Source organism: Rhyacophila brunnea, unplaced genomic scaffold (genome assembly GCF_057557595.1).
Source record: "Rhyacophila brunnea isolate RB1 unplaced genomic scaffold, BYU_Rbru_1.0 scaffold_12, whole genome shotgun sequence".
In the NCBI taxonomy this organism is placed as follows: domain Eukaryota; kingdom Metazoa; phylum Arthropoda; class Insecta; order Trichoptera; family Rhyacophilidae; genus Rhyacophila; species Rhyacophila brunnea.
This window is the reverse complement of record NW_028232774.1, coordinates 15,228,893-15,244,140: the sequence shown is the minus strand read 5'-3', so window position 1 is coordinate 15,244,140 and position 15,248 is coordinate 15,228,893. Positions and strand designations below refer to the sequence as shown.

Below are 15,248 nucleotides of genomic sequence, written 5' to 3'. Positions count from 1 at the left end.
GGATGTTTCTTCCTCGCCGTTTCCTATTCCGGTATTTGGATCTCAGGGTGTGTGTCCGGGTGAAAGAAATTCCACCTGCTTCTTGATTGCTCATGCCTTGACTGGTCATGGTGGATTCGCTGGCAAGCTCTTCGAGCTTGGACTTGTAAGCCGTCCGACATGTCCATGCGGAGGGGAAATACAGGATGCCAACCACATCCTATGGGAGTGTCTGAGTATGTGCTCCGAACGGGAGGAAATGCTCAGGTCGGTCCAACCAGCTGTTGGACCCATCGGCCCGTCCGACCTGGTTGCTACTAAGGCCAATTATCTTGCTTTCAAAAAATTTGCGGCGTCTTACTACGGGCGTGAAGATCTCTTCACATAAATTTTGCTGCCTGTATGATTAGCTTCGTTCTTTAATTTAATAAACAAGTAGGTTCATTTTCTTTTTAGTAATTTCCATGTGCTTTTTCTCTCCCTGGCACTTTGCATTAGAGTAAACTCAGTAAACTCAGTCAGAGCTCACTTTGAGCGTAGCAATCTAAGTCTTGGGCATCTTCTCCCAGGACACTCCCAGGCCAATTCTTAGATTCTTCACATCACCAATTGATGGGTCCCGTGATACTCTCGATTAAGACCGAGGGTGGTACGGGGCGGGTTTGGTGGAGGGACTTTAACTTCAATGCTTCTTGATTCCAGACGATCAAAATCAAGAAGCGTAGCCCCACGTTGGGCGCCACTTATCACTTCCCTCCATTTTGTGTAGGAGAATTTCTCAACTGTCTTTTTATTTTTAGTATCTGGTTATTTTCGTCTGGATTCGGGATGGAAGGTGGATAATTAAGACACCGGAATTATGATGGAAGACGACGAGTTTATTTACGTTAATATTATACTATATGGTTACATTTTTTATAATTTATTTTATCCGTACGAAATCGGCGTGCTCGCGATTTGGCTGTTCGTAGCGTCCTGCGCGCCATCTTGTGATTTTTTTCAACGAGAGCCGTTGGCGAAAGAAGGCGACGTTGCAACATCTCCAACGGTTATATTATAATCTACTCTACGGCATTGCCGGCTCGGCTCTGTTATTATTATTTATTTTCGTAATCAGCGCTTTATTATTTGTTGGCTTCGATACCGATTCGGGCCTCTCAAGATACACAAAGACATCCCCAAATGGGGACCATACGGGGTTGTCACAGTATGTATTTTAAACTATCGCGATAATAATTATTTAGGTACATATAAAAATGCTTATCGTCTCACCAATCTCAAAAGCGTAAGCAAGACGCGATTACAGACCTACAAACTTATATATAGAATGGGTGACGGAGCCACAGTCGAAAACTACCCAATCAAGACTCGCAACATGACAGAATCTGACATTCAAATGCCGTTTTCAAAATGGCGTCCATATTATAGTCCGTAGTTCCATTTTTGACCATTCTTTAAGCCTCAGTTACATTGAGCTTCTTTACGAGCTGTTTATTGGCGAATTTACAATCTGCCTGTAAAGTCGCCCAGTGTAATCATCGAATAAGCTAATAAGCAGTGTAAACACTCTACCGAGAAAAGTTGAAAGCCGGTCAGCTTTACACGTTACACGCCGGCGTGTGGGCTTACTGTGTCTGCGCAGTAGAGCGCAGTACCAACCTCCCGGTAAAAAAACGAACAACGTTCCGTCCAAAAAGATTGAACTAATCTCTTTGGTTCCGTCAAAATAGTCGCTGGCTTGTGGCTTCTCAGCGAATGGAAAGTTTTGTGTGTAATCATCAAATCGCAGTAGCTGAATCGCCCGCTTTTAAATTCGCCAATAAACAGCTCGTAAAGAAACTCAATGTAATTGAGGCTTAGATAGGTAAGTTTGTTGACGTTTAAATTTGTGTTAGGTTTTGTAAATGACGAGCTATTGGAGGTCAGAATTTCATCAAGTTGACATTTTAATAAATGTGTTAATGTAAGCCTCAATCACATCGAGCTTTTTACGAGCTGTTTATTGACGAATTTACAATCTGCCTGTAAAGTCGCCCAGTGTAATCATCGAATAAGCTAATAAGCAGGTTGTAAACACTCTACCGAGAAAAGTTGAAAGCCGGTCAACTTTACACGCTACACGCCGGCGTGTGGGCCTACTGCGTCTGCGCAGTAGAGCGCAGTACCAATCTCTCGGTAAAAAAACGAACTATGTTCCGTCAAAATAGTCGACGGTTTTTCTAATTGAAACACCTTCGTCAATAACCGACGAAAGTTTCATCACAATCGGATGAATGGTATAGGAATCATACGAATAAAATAAGATAGAATGAAGAAGAAGAAGAAACATATAGTTTTTCCAATTCAAAAACTTTTGCGGATGTGCACATAATAACTCAACAAAGTTTCATCGCAATTGGATAAATGGTATAGGAACGCATGCGGGACAAACAGACATTCATTTGTATATATAAGTATAGACTACTGTTTTATTTCATTATTATTTGTAATATTTTAAATTATATGTTATGTATGTATACAATAAGAAATTCTATATCGTTAACATAATTTATATTGTTAATTTTAGTTACCTACTTCGAATAAATATTTTGTTAATTTGTACAAAACATATTTATTTTTTCTCCAAGAAATATAACCACAGGACGCCTTTTGCAATTTCATCATGTGCCCCTCCATACCCCCTAAAATCATACATGTTAATTTCAAAAACCCCTAAAACGGTAGTTGAGTTTCAAAGTCCCCTAAAATGAAAATCATTTGATTTTTAGTATATTCTCTCAGTAAAATATGCAAAAAGTGAGTAAGGGATACTAAATATTATACTCTTTATAGTGTATAAATCAAATAATAAATACATACAGTTCACGCATTCAATAGATATGACTTTTTCTCATTTTTCTCAGGACTGTCAAAAGCCGTTTTAGGGGCTTTTGAAACTAGACGCTTCAATTATGTATAAGTTGCCTGGAGTTACATTATTCTATGCTTTCAAACCACTTCATGGCGACACATAACTTTGCTATTGTAAAGCGTTAGAATTTGTAGTTAGTGACATGCCCATGGACATCCCGTCTTAAATGGGAAGTCGGAAATAAAGTTTTGTAGACCTAAAAAGCGGCTCTTGACCTCCTAAGTCAATTAGCGGAGCAGAAGAACCTATGATCGTATCACTTGGTTATTTAGCGGGATTTTGTTGGTGTGTAAGCGATGATCGGAAGCAAATAATTAGATATTTAGTATTAGGAATAGTGAAATCGTAATTTACCAATATGCGAATTAATAATATGTAAGATTTAGACTAAGAATGTACCGTATAAGTCGGTGTACAAAAAAACAGCTTGAAACGATTTTCAAATCGATCATAATTCCGCGAGCTCGTAATTTTCTTGATATCTGTAAACGCAATCCATTCTGGATTTAGATTACCTATATTTTGACACCTCAACGAACTGATTCGGAGAAAGTTCATTTTTTTCGGAATGTCTGTCTGACAGGTGAAAGAGTGGGGTAAGAAATTTTCGAAAGAATTTAAATGAACATTTTCCGGATTTTTTTTTGAATCAAGTATATTTCATATATCACTTATATGAAGGAAAACAAAAAAAACTACAGCCTTTGGAAATGTCGGATCGCTGCTCAAAGTGGAAAAAACAGCGCAGCTTTTTGTAAACGCATAGCATCCACCATGGACGGTCTGAAATCGACCAATCACAACTTTGCAATGGCCGCTCTGGATCTATGAGACCTTTTAAATAAAACAGTTGTAAATTATCCTTCAAAGGGACACCACGTCCGTTTAATCCAAGTTTCGTGGCCATTCTAGAATTCTCCGGTCTCCGGATGTAAATAAAGAAACGTCACTTTGACACTTAGCTATTTATAAAAAAAAAGATTAATAACCAATATAATATCTATATATCTATATTTGTTAGGTATGAGAATAGGTCGTAAAGTATATTTCATACCGCTAGGTGATTAGCATGTCCCTATCCAGAAAACAATTTCTATTTTTTTTATTTGGCATCAAAAATACCTATAACCCCAAATTTTCACCATCCTACCCCCTCCTATTTTTAATCGTGACCCTCCCATTTTTTAATCGCGATTTTAGTATTTTTGTATGAACAAATTTAACCGTCGTTCGTATTTCATACAGAACGAAATTATTTATGTTGTTTAAACAGATGGCGCTACGTCCAAGAAGAATTCACGAGAAGCGTCGCGTCATTTTGACATTTCATTCGGCATATCACAACGCAGTGCGTGCAAAATTTTGTACGATTTATTTTAATTGATCTATTTTTATGTGCGTGTGAGCATGTAACAATTGCGTGCATCTCAATCACAAGAGGCACGAGCTGAACGAAATCAACAACGACAATTGGAACGGAGACAAGCGCGCCAGTTCGTAGTTAACACACGCAGAGCAAATGACCGACAACGCCAACAAGTACATCGAGCATTTACATCCGCTTCGTTCCTTCGTCTCGCATTCGAGTACGAGCCAGATACTGAATATTCCGCTCATACGAAAAGGCTGATTGGTGCTATGGACAAAGAATGTTCCCATTGTCATGCGCTCAAATTCAAACATGAGTCAGCCGGGAATCGTTGCGTATCAGGAAAAGTGCAGCTACCAGAAATTGAGGCTCCACCAGATACATTGAACGGCTTGCTCATCGGCACGGATCCAGATTCAAACCTGTTCCTGAAGTCCATTCGCACATTTAATTCATGCTTCCAAATGACTTCGTTTGAAGCAACAGAAATAGTTCACAATACTGCGGCAAATGGTCAACAATTCCATTCAACGTTCAAAATCAAAGGCCAAGTGTACCACAAAGTAGGCTCATTGCTGCCAATGCCAAGCGAACCACATGCATTTTTACAAATCTACTTCATGGGCGGTGAGGACATCAATCGTGTGGATGCACGTTGCGGCTACAATAACCTCAATTCGTCTAATGCCAGGCGCATCGTCGGCGAACTGGACGCCCTATTGAATTAGCACAATGAATTATTGAAATTCTTCAAATCACACATGCACGAATTGCAAAGTGACAATCACGCTATTGTCATCAATCCTGATAAAACACCAGCTGGAGAGCACGTGCGTCGATTCAATGCACCTGTTGTTGACGACGTTGCTGGAATATAAATCTGGACGATAAAAATCGTGATTCGAAGAAGGAACAATAATCTGGAGTTCATCGCTGACACACACCGTTCATACGACGCTCTCCAATATCCGCTAATTTTCTGGAAGGGACAAGACGGATATTGCATAAACATTTAACAACGAGATCCCGCTACAGGTAATTCATTCATTATGAACATCATTACTCATTTTTAATGAATATTTATGAATGAATTAATATTTTTGAATATGTTATTACAGGAGCCGAAACAAACAATAAAGTGAGCTCAATGAATTTTTATGCGCATCGTATGATGATTCGACGCGGTCAGGACAACGTCATTCTGCGATATCGTGAGCTGTGCCAACAATTCATGGTCGACATGTACGCGAAGGTAGAGAGCGAACGACTGCGATTCCTACGACACAATCAACAGAAGCTGCGTGCGGGAGAATACATTCACTTGCGAGACGCTATCATGAGCGACGCCGACACCGCCGAAATTGATAACTCTATCATTCTATCATCATCGTACGTAGGCAGTCCACGTCATATGCAAGAATACCATATATCATGAAATTACAGCACGTGTGTTCACACGTATTCGGTCCCGCACGTTGCTGGATGTATTCGGTAGAATGGCAAAAGCGAGGATTACCTCATGGACACATTTTGATTTGGCTAGTCGACAAACTACGCCCTGAGGAAATCGATAGTGTAATTTCCGCGGAAATTCTAGATCCATCTACTGATCAACTACTGTTCGATATTGTTACCACAAACATGATTCATGGCCCATGCGGTGATCTGAATCGTTTATCGCCTCGCAAGGCAGATAGAAGATGTACAAAGCGTTTTCCTAAATATTTCACCAACGACACGTTCAAAAATGATGACGGATATCCAATATATCGTCGAAGATACTGATAATGAATAGATATACTGATAATGGTGGACAATCATTTAGGCTAAATATCAACAACGCAGACATTGACATTGACAATCGTTTAGGCTAAATATCAACAACGCAGACATTGACATTGACAATCGTTGGGTGGTACCATATTCGCCTCTGCTGAGCAAAAAATTCAATGCTCATATTAATGTTGAGTTCTGCAGTTCGGTGAAGAGCATCAAATACATTTGCAAGTATGTGACTAAATGCAGCGATATGGCTGTGTTTCAAATTCAAAATACCGATGTGAATGCTCCTCGATTGAATGACAACGACGAAATAATGCGCTACCAAATTGGCCGGGACATCAGCTCCAATGAAGCTGTCTGGCGTATCTTTGGTTTCCCAATTCATGAACGGGACCCAGCAGTTATACATTTAGCCGTCCATCTTGAAAACGGCCAGCGCGTATTTTTCACCAACGAGACAGCAATTGAGCGTGCCATAAATCCACCAAAAACTACACTCCCCGATTTTTTCTAAATGTGTAATCGTACGGATACTTTCGGTGCCTTTGCACGAACACTACTCTATTCCGAAGTAAGACGATATTTCACATGGAATCAAACAAAAAAATGGATGCCCCGCAAGCAAGGCACACCAATTGTTGCGTGCCCCAGCCTATTTAAATCAAACACTTTGGGCCGAGTATAATTATACAGTCAATCCAAGGCAGATTGAGTGCTTCTATCTGCGACTGTTGTTGGTTAATGTCACCGGCTCATTGTCGTTTCAAGATATACGCAAAGTGAGTAGACAACAGTATCCAACATATAAAGATGCATGGTTTGCACTCGACTTGCTCGAAGACGACAATCACTGGGACGATATGCTTGCTGAAGCAGCATTGGGCTGATGCATTCATTGACTACATGTTTCCCGGGACGAGCACGTTGTGGGATATGCACAAAGATTCAATGACTGACGATATATTGCATCGTATTCGTACACGGTGCAACGATCTAACGATTACATTCAGCGACACTATGTACAATGAAGCATTGATTGCTATCAAGGATTTTTGCGTTGTCATTACCAATTTATCACTCAGTCATTTCGGTATGAGTTCGCAAAATCGAAGTACTTCTGATTTAATGGACACCGAAATGAATCGTGAACTGCAGTACGATACTGCAGAAATGGCAGCGATTGTTACTCGCAATGTTCCACTACTGACTCATGAACAAAAATCATTTACGACCGCATTATGCTGGCAGTTTCGGCGGGACATGGTGGATTCTTTTTTTTTGATGCACCAGGTGGAAATGGAAAAACATTTCTCATTTCGCTAATTCTCGCCGAAATACGATCAAATAATGACATCGCATTGGCCGTTGCATCATCTGGCATTGCAGCAACTTTATTGGATGGAGGCAGAACAGCTCATTCAGCATTTAAGCTGCCACTGAATATTCAAAATAACCCAGACGCAGTATGCAACATAAAAAAACAATCGTCCATGGCCACAGTGCTGAAACAATGAAAAATTATCATCTGGGATGAATACATTATGGCACACAAACATTCTCTTGAGGCGTTGAACAGAACACTCAAAGATATAAAAAACAACGACAAACTATTCGGCGGCACTCTGTTACTCCTTTCAGGTGATTTCAAACAAACACGTCCCATCATTCCACGTACAACGTACGCTGATGAGATCAACGCTTGCTTGAAATCATCGCCACTTTGGCGAAATGTTGGAAAAGTCCAGCTAAAATAAACATGCGCGTCCAAATGCTACAAGATCCATCCGCTGACACATTCTCGAACCGATTGTTAGATATCGGCGATGGAAAAGTTGCTGTCTATGGAAATACTGGATGCATAAAATTGCCCACTAATTTCTGCACAATCGTTGATTCGCAAAATGCTCTCATTGACCGCATGTTTCCCGAATTACGCACACAATACATAAATCATGCGTGGCTGGCAGAAAGAGCCATTTTGGCAGCAAAAAATGTGGACGTCGACGATTTAAGCTTCAATATACAGCAGTCGTTGCCAGGCGACTTGGTATCATACAAATCGATCGATACAGTTTGCGATGCCAACGAAGCTGTAATTTATCCAACAGAGTTTTTGAACTCACTGGATTTGCCAGGCATGTCAACATACCTTCTACGACTGAAAGTTGGATCTCCGGTTATTTTACTTCGGAATTGGAACCCACTACGGCTGTGCAATGGCACGCGATTGGTCATTAAAAAAATGATGAAAAACATTATCGAAGCCACCATTTTGAATGGCAAATTCCGAGCCGAAAATGTTTTGCTGCCACGAATTCAAATGATTCTCACAGACGTGCCAATTGAATTCAAACGCGTTCAATTTCCTATTAGATTACCGAATGACAATCTTCTAGGGGATGGGATAGTATCAAAGTAGGTAATAATAATACACAACTAATAATTCACAATTCGATGACAAAAAGACAGCCTTTACACCCTATGTACCTGGCTTGTAAGTACATTGGGTCTCATATTTCTGAGAATTTCTGGTCACAGAAAAAGACCTTTCCTAGGTACATGATTTGAAAGAGGAGTGTTGGGATTATTATTACTGAATTTCTTTGCTTGATAGGTACATATTTTGAAATATCTGACCTACAAAATGAGCACAGACATATTCTTATAAATAAAATCTTAATATACATAATTTTAAACTAAATGCATTAGACATTGAATGGCTTGGAATAAATGAATTTATAGGTATTTAATTATTATTATGCATGACTTTAATATAAATAGGTAAGTGCTTTTACGGATGTTCTTTTTTAATAAAGCTAGGTCAATTATTGTTTTATGATAGGGACGAATTTAATGGCAAGGTTTCTGATAAAATTATTAATGCTGAGAAAGTAATTATTCTTAATACCTAAAGGGTGACTATAAAATTTTCTTACACCTAACCTTACGGGCTAGAAATTTCTGCGTCGTAGTCGAACTGCTCATGTTTGCATGAATCCGCCCAATGATGATTCAGGCCTCATGGCCTTGGATCCTCTGAGGATTCCATGGTGTAGGCGGTATCAAGCGGCCTCTCTGGGAAAGGCCCTGAACCGTAATTGGGGTGATTAAGGTCGACCACGATACAAAGTTTTTAGCGTGTCTAACTGGACAATGCGGCGTCTTGATATGTGGGTGGTTACATCTCCTGCGTTAAAGGATCGAAGTCCCCCCCCAATCATCGGTGGCCGGTCAAACGGGATGTACAGCACTTTGACGCCTCGCGGTCAGTGATTTCACAGTTTTCCGGACCTACCGTAAGGATGCTGAGAGAGGAGGGCGTCGCGCCCAGCCTCTCTTAACAACGCCGGTCCGTAGATCGAACGACCCTTCACCTAGATGCATACCACGCGACCACTTTCTGATTGCTTGCTTGCCATGCCTCCAAATACACACGCTAACAGGCAATTTCACATGAAAAAAAACTATGCTAACACATAATTGACACAGGCTAAATTTTTTTTATACCGGCTAAGGTTACTAGGTATACACTGACGCTAAATGTTGTACATTTAAACTGACTTTACACCACATTCAAACACAAAACACTATTTAAAACTACATAACCTATGACGATATGCTACGGCTGGTTGAAGATGCTGCTAGGCTGCTCGCTTTGCTGCTGGAGGCAGCTTTTCTCTCCCGAAGTCTGGTAGATGACGCGCCGGTGACGTCGTCTACGCAATTTGGTGTTGCGTGTCTGGGCCAGATGCCGATGATACTGTGCTGATTGCTGATATTTTAAAGAGTTAACATCAACTGATAGAAAATGTTAATGAGGAATCCGTCCGTGGGCCAGGGTCGACTGATAATTCAGCTGGTCAGGGAAATATCGAGGGAGTCCATAGTTTTGCGATGTGGGTGCTCCAGCGTGCTAATTGGTTGGGCAGCATCCTCGTGCGTGCTTATTGATGATGCGCGATGAGTCGGCCGGCGATAGTTTCCCAACTGCGATGGATCCATGACAGGCGGCATCTTGAAGGCTTGATAATTGTGCTTGCTTGCAAGTTGAGCGCCACCAGAGGTCGAGCCTCTGGACGCTGTACTGTTTCAGACGATTCCACACGCAGCTCTCTCTTCCGGTTACCAATCAATCGCTTCTCGGTGCTTGGATTCGGGCGAAAAAATATCCGTCTACCTCCTAATCGTAGACGATCACGATCAGAAGGCGTATGCCCCACGCCTTGGGGGCCAGCTTATCACTTATCTGGCTGTTCGGCGTCCGAGGCAAGGGAGAGTTTTTCGCGCCCATCCAGCTGACAGATTCGCTGTTCCTCTGTCGGTCGCGAGGGTCTAGAGGATCGGCCGCATGGCTGGTGAAGGATGGGGCTTAAAAGTAAGGGCGCTCAAGATCGCCAACGGCGCCATTTTCATGGGAATCGCGGCTTATGCCGCCAGTGCTTGGTGCCCGCGCATTCCCAAAAGTGTCAAACTTAGAATCTCTCTTTTAAAAGGTCTCCTGTCCATTACCAAGGCCTAACGTACTACCTCAACTGACGCGCTCCTGGTCCTGGCCGGCATTCTCCCACTTGACCTGCACATTCAGGTCAGCGGCGCTTCAATATTGCTCCTCAAGGGCGAGGAGGCCGACGTTGGTGATTTTCACCTCGTCCCCCCTCCTCGGCTAGCTGGCGAAGGAGTAGCATTATTGAGGCGCAGAATTAGACTCATGTCGCTCGATGCGGTCTTTAAGACCTGGCAGCGAAAGTGGAACGAATCGACCAAGGGCCGGCACACATATACGTTTTTTCCAGACATACAGTGACGAATGGAGATAACCAAATACCTGACTCCAGACCATTACACCAGTCAATTTGTGACTGGTCATGGTGGATTCGCTGGCAAGCTCTTCGAGCTTGGACTTGCAAGCCGTCCGACATGTCCATGCGGAGGGAAAATACAGGATGCCAACCAGATCCTATGGTAATGTCTGAGTATGTGCTCCGAACGGGAGGAAATGCTCAGGTCGGTCCAACCAGCTGTTGGACCCATCGTCCCGTCCGACCTGGTTGCTACTAAGGCCAATTATCTTGCTTTCAAAAAAATTGCGGCGTCTTACTACGGGCGTGAAGATCTCTTCACATAAAGTTTGCTGCCTGTATGATTAGCTTCGTTCTTTAATTTAATTAACAAGTAGCTTCATTTTCTTTTTAGTAATTTCCATGTGCTTTTTCTCTCCCTGGTACTTTGCATTAGAGTAAACTCAGTAAACTCAGTCAGAGCTCACTTTGAGCGTAGCAATCTAAGTCTTGGGAATCTTCTCCCAGGACACTCCCAGGCCAATTCTTAGATGCTTCACATCACCAATTGACGGGTCCCGTGATACTCTCGATTAAGACCGAGGGTGGTACGGGGCGGGTTTCGTGGAGGGACTTTAACTTGTCTGTCGGTCGCGAACCTCCCTGTTTTACCGACGGATTGACTAGTGGCGGCGCTTTCGGTAGACCGCGTCCATGTTTTGGCGGGAGCGCGGACGATTTTGAATTTCAGATTTTGAGGCAGGCTCCGCTCGGCCGAGAGATGTGAGAACCGCGAAGAGTGGACGTAGGCTGTGGTGTTTTGGGAAAGATGATGGTTCGGTCCGCCCTTTTAGGTGGTCTCCTGTGGGAGACCTTCATCCGGTATCAATATTCACTAGAAATAATTTATATGTCAGAACGTTTGCCGGGTCAGCTAGTAAATTATATATATAATTAAATAATAAGTTATGAAATAAGTAAATATACTAAACCAGAGGTACTCCAAGTGGGACCCTAAATTTAATTGACAATATTAACGAAGTTAATTAATTTAAATCATGGGTGGCCAAACTTTTCAGCATCCGGGCCAGATTCTTAAAATGAGATTTCCTTCCGCACTTCCGAAGTTGGAAGCGAAATATACTAAAGCAGAGGTACTCCAAGTGAGACCCTAAATTTAATTGTCAATATTAACTAAGTTTATTTTTGTTGATATATAGCCGTCTAATATAATAACATAACTAAATATTTATAAGTAATAATTTAAAAATATTATTAATACGTTTAACTATGGCACTGGCTGTCCGCCAATGCTAAATACTAATTAATACTAATTACAGTTCTATGTTCACTTGGGTGTCCGGCGTGACAACAGTGTGTACTCGAAGGTCTATTGTAACGGTCGCATAACAAAATGTAATCTATTACTCTGTATATTATTATTCATGAAGTTGATAATAATAAAGTTAATCATATATATAAAACTATGTTGATAATTTAACATCCTCTAAACGATCTATTATTCTCAACATGGTAGCAGTCCGTGGTTGAAATATAAAACTAGTGCAACGTGGTTTTAAACGTAAAACCAGTGCTCCGTGAATCGTGTACCGCGGGTTCCCGGTAACAATAATAAAAGTGCGATCACAACGGTTTAGAAAACCGGCCGCGAAGGTCAAGTGAAACACAGTGGTGGCGTAAGGTTGCGAAATAATTCAATAAAAAAAAAAGAAAAATAAATAAATAATAAATAAAATTATTATTACGAAAATGGCTAATCTAACGAAGATAACTGAGGTAAATATACCAATCTTCGACGGAAGGAATTACAACAGCTGGAAATACAGGTTGCTGAACATTCTAGAATTCAACGAGTGTCAAGCGCCAGCAATCCGAGCAATGGAAATAACGGAAAAATATGCGGAATGGAAAAAACTCGATTTAAAAGCGAAAACCATTCTAATTAGTACAGTTTCCGATAGCCAGTTGGAATTTATTAAGAACTGCGACACGACTTTGAAAATGCTAAAAAAACTAGATGAAATCCACTCAACAAAATCAACGCCGATGCAGATAATCTGTAGGTCAAAAATCGAAGAAATCAAAATGAAGAATTATGCAACAGTAGATGATTTCTTCTTGGACTTCGAAAAAACCTGCAATGAATATGTCAATGCAGGAGGTTCACTTCATCAAGAAGAACAGATAAGATATTTAATTAAAGCACTACCTTCAAGCTACAGTGCGATTGGTGATTTCATCGACATAGTTCCGACGGAAAGACAAACCGTGGAATATGTCAAATCAAAAATCAAAGAAAAAAGTCTAACAAACAACGAAAATCCACAAAAGACGAATGTCAGCACGTCAATACGAAAACAAAAACAAAAGGCCTGTGCTATGTATGTAATAAGCCAGGACACAAAAAGCAACAGTGTTGGTTCGCAAATCAAACCGACAATGTACAGCAGGGATATGGGCCCAGCACCAGAAACAGCGGCAATACATCACAACAGCCGACGAACAAAAACAATTACGAGAAATTTGGATATCAGAGAGGCAGAGGCACAAGATACCAGCGAGGCGGCAGCCGAGGCAGAGGTCAACAGCGAAACCAGTACCAGTTTTCAAGCATCGAGCAGCAGCAGCAACAACAACAAAACTTGAACACGTGGGCTCTTCAAGTTAATCATCATAAACTCAGTGTAAACAGTGAAGAAACAAGTGAGAGTGAAATAAAGTGGCTAATCGATAGCGGGTGCACAGATCACCTAGTGAAAAGCGATAAGTTCTATTCAAGTTGCGTTGAGCTTAAAGAACCAATCGACGTAAACCTACCGACGGAAAAAAGTTGCGAGCAACAAAAGTGGGAAATATTGTAAGTTACTTCAAAAACAATAACAATGTTGAGCTAGTAGAACTAAAAAACGTCTATTTTGTAGAAGGCTTAAAGAAAAATCTGTTAAGTTTTTCAAAAATAACACAGAATTGCACAATAGAAGCGCGTGATTCAAACGCCAAAATCTTTGATAAAAAAACCAGAAACCTTATAGCAGTGGCTAATAAAATAAATGATTTATACTACATGAATAGCTTTGTAAAAAATCCTAAAGATTCAAGCAAGATTAGTACATACAATGATTATCCAAATGAAGCCTTCACAAATACAACGAGATTAACAAAAAAGGAAAAGTGGCATCGTGCGTTAGGCCATGTAAACTTTAGATATCTAGAAAAAATAGTAAAAGATAAGTTACTTGACGGACTACCAGAACACCTTGAAAAACAAGAAATGAAATGCGCGACATGTATTGAAAGTAAAATGGCAAATTTACCTTTCGAAAATCACCGCGCGAAAACAACAGCCATAAACGAAATAATACACACTGATCTAAACGGTCCGCACAATATTGTGGGCTATAAAGGTGAAAAATACTTTTTGGCTGTCATAGACGATTACAGCAAATGTGCAAAAATTTATTGTATAAAAAATAAATCAGAAACGGCCGAGTGTCTCAAAAATCACATTAACTTTGTAGAGAATCAATTCGGGAAATCAATAAAAAGATTGCAATGCGATAAGGGGACCGAATATTTAAATCGAGAAATATACGAATTTGCAAACAAAAAAGGAATCGAAATTTTACCATGTCCGACAAACGTTCACGAACTCAATGGAGTCGCTGAACGGTATAATAGGTCAGCAATGGATATAGCAAGATGTTTAATTAAAGAGGCGCGCATAAGTAAAATTTATTGGCCAGAGGCAATAAATACCGTTGCCTATTTAAAAAATCGAACTATCGCAAATACGTGCGAGAATAAAACGCCTTATGAAATAGTTTTCGGGGTTAAGCCGAAAGCCAAACATTTACAAATTTATGGCTCAAGAGTTTTTGTCCGAATTCCGGAAATAAACAGAAAAAAATGGGACGATAAGTCACAAATCGGAGTACTCGTAGGATATACAAATTTCGGGTACCGAGTTTTGGTTAAAAATAAGGTGATTGAGGCAAGACACGTGCAGGTTATCGAAAAAGGTACAAGACTAATATGCCTAGAAAATCAGACTAATGAAAACACTTTCGACGGAAATAACGAATCACAAAACCGTGTAAACATTGATCTAAATGAGTAGGGCTCGGAGATCGAATTGAGCGAAAGTGAAAATGAGCCTGAAAATGATAATGATAATGAAGTATTTGTTGAAAATGAACAGGCGGGCGAATCGGTCAAAGTTAAAACTAGACGAGTATCCACACGCGAAAAAAAGACAGTCGAGCGTTACGGAAATCCTATAGCTCACTGTATATACGTAAATTACATAAACGCAAATGCGCCAAGTACATATGAGGAAGCTATAACCTCGAAAGACTCTGACCATTGGCGAACGGCGATGGATTCAGAAATAAACTGTCTAAATAAAAAC

General features: G+C 40.7%; 1 pseudogene; it reads left to right on the top strand.

The window, feature by feature from the left end:
* The first annotated feature begins 4,288 nt into the window (after window positions 1-4,288).
* Window positions 4,289-5,332, top strand: LOC147077817 (uncharacterized; annotated as a pseudogene).
* The last annotated feature ends 9,916 nt before the right edge of the window (window positions 5,333-15,248 follow it).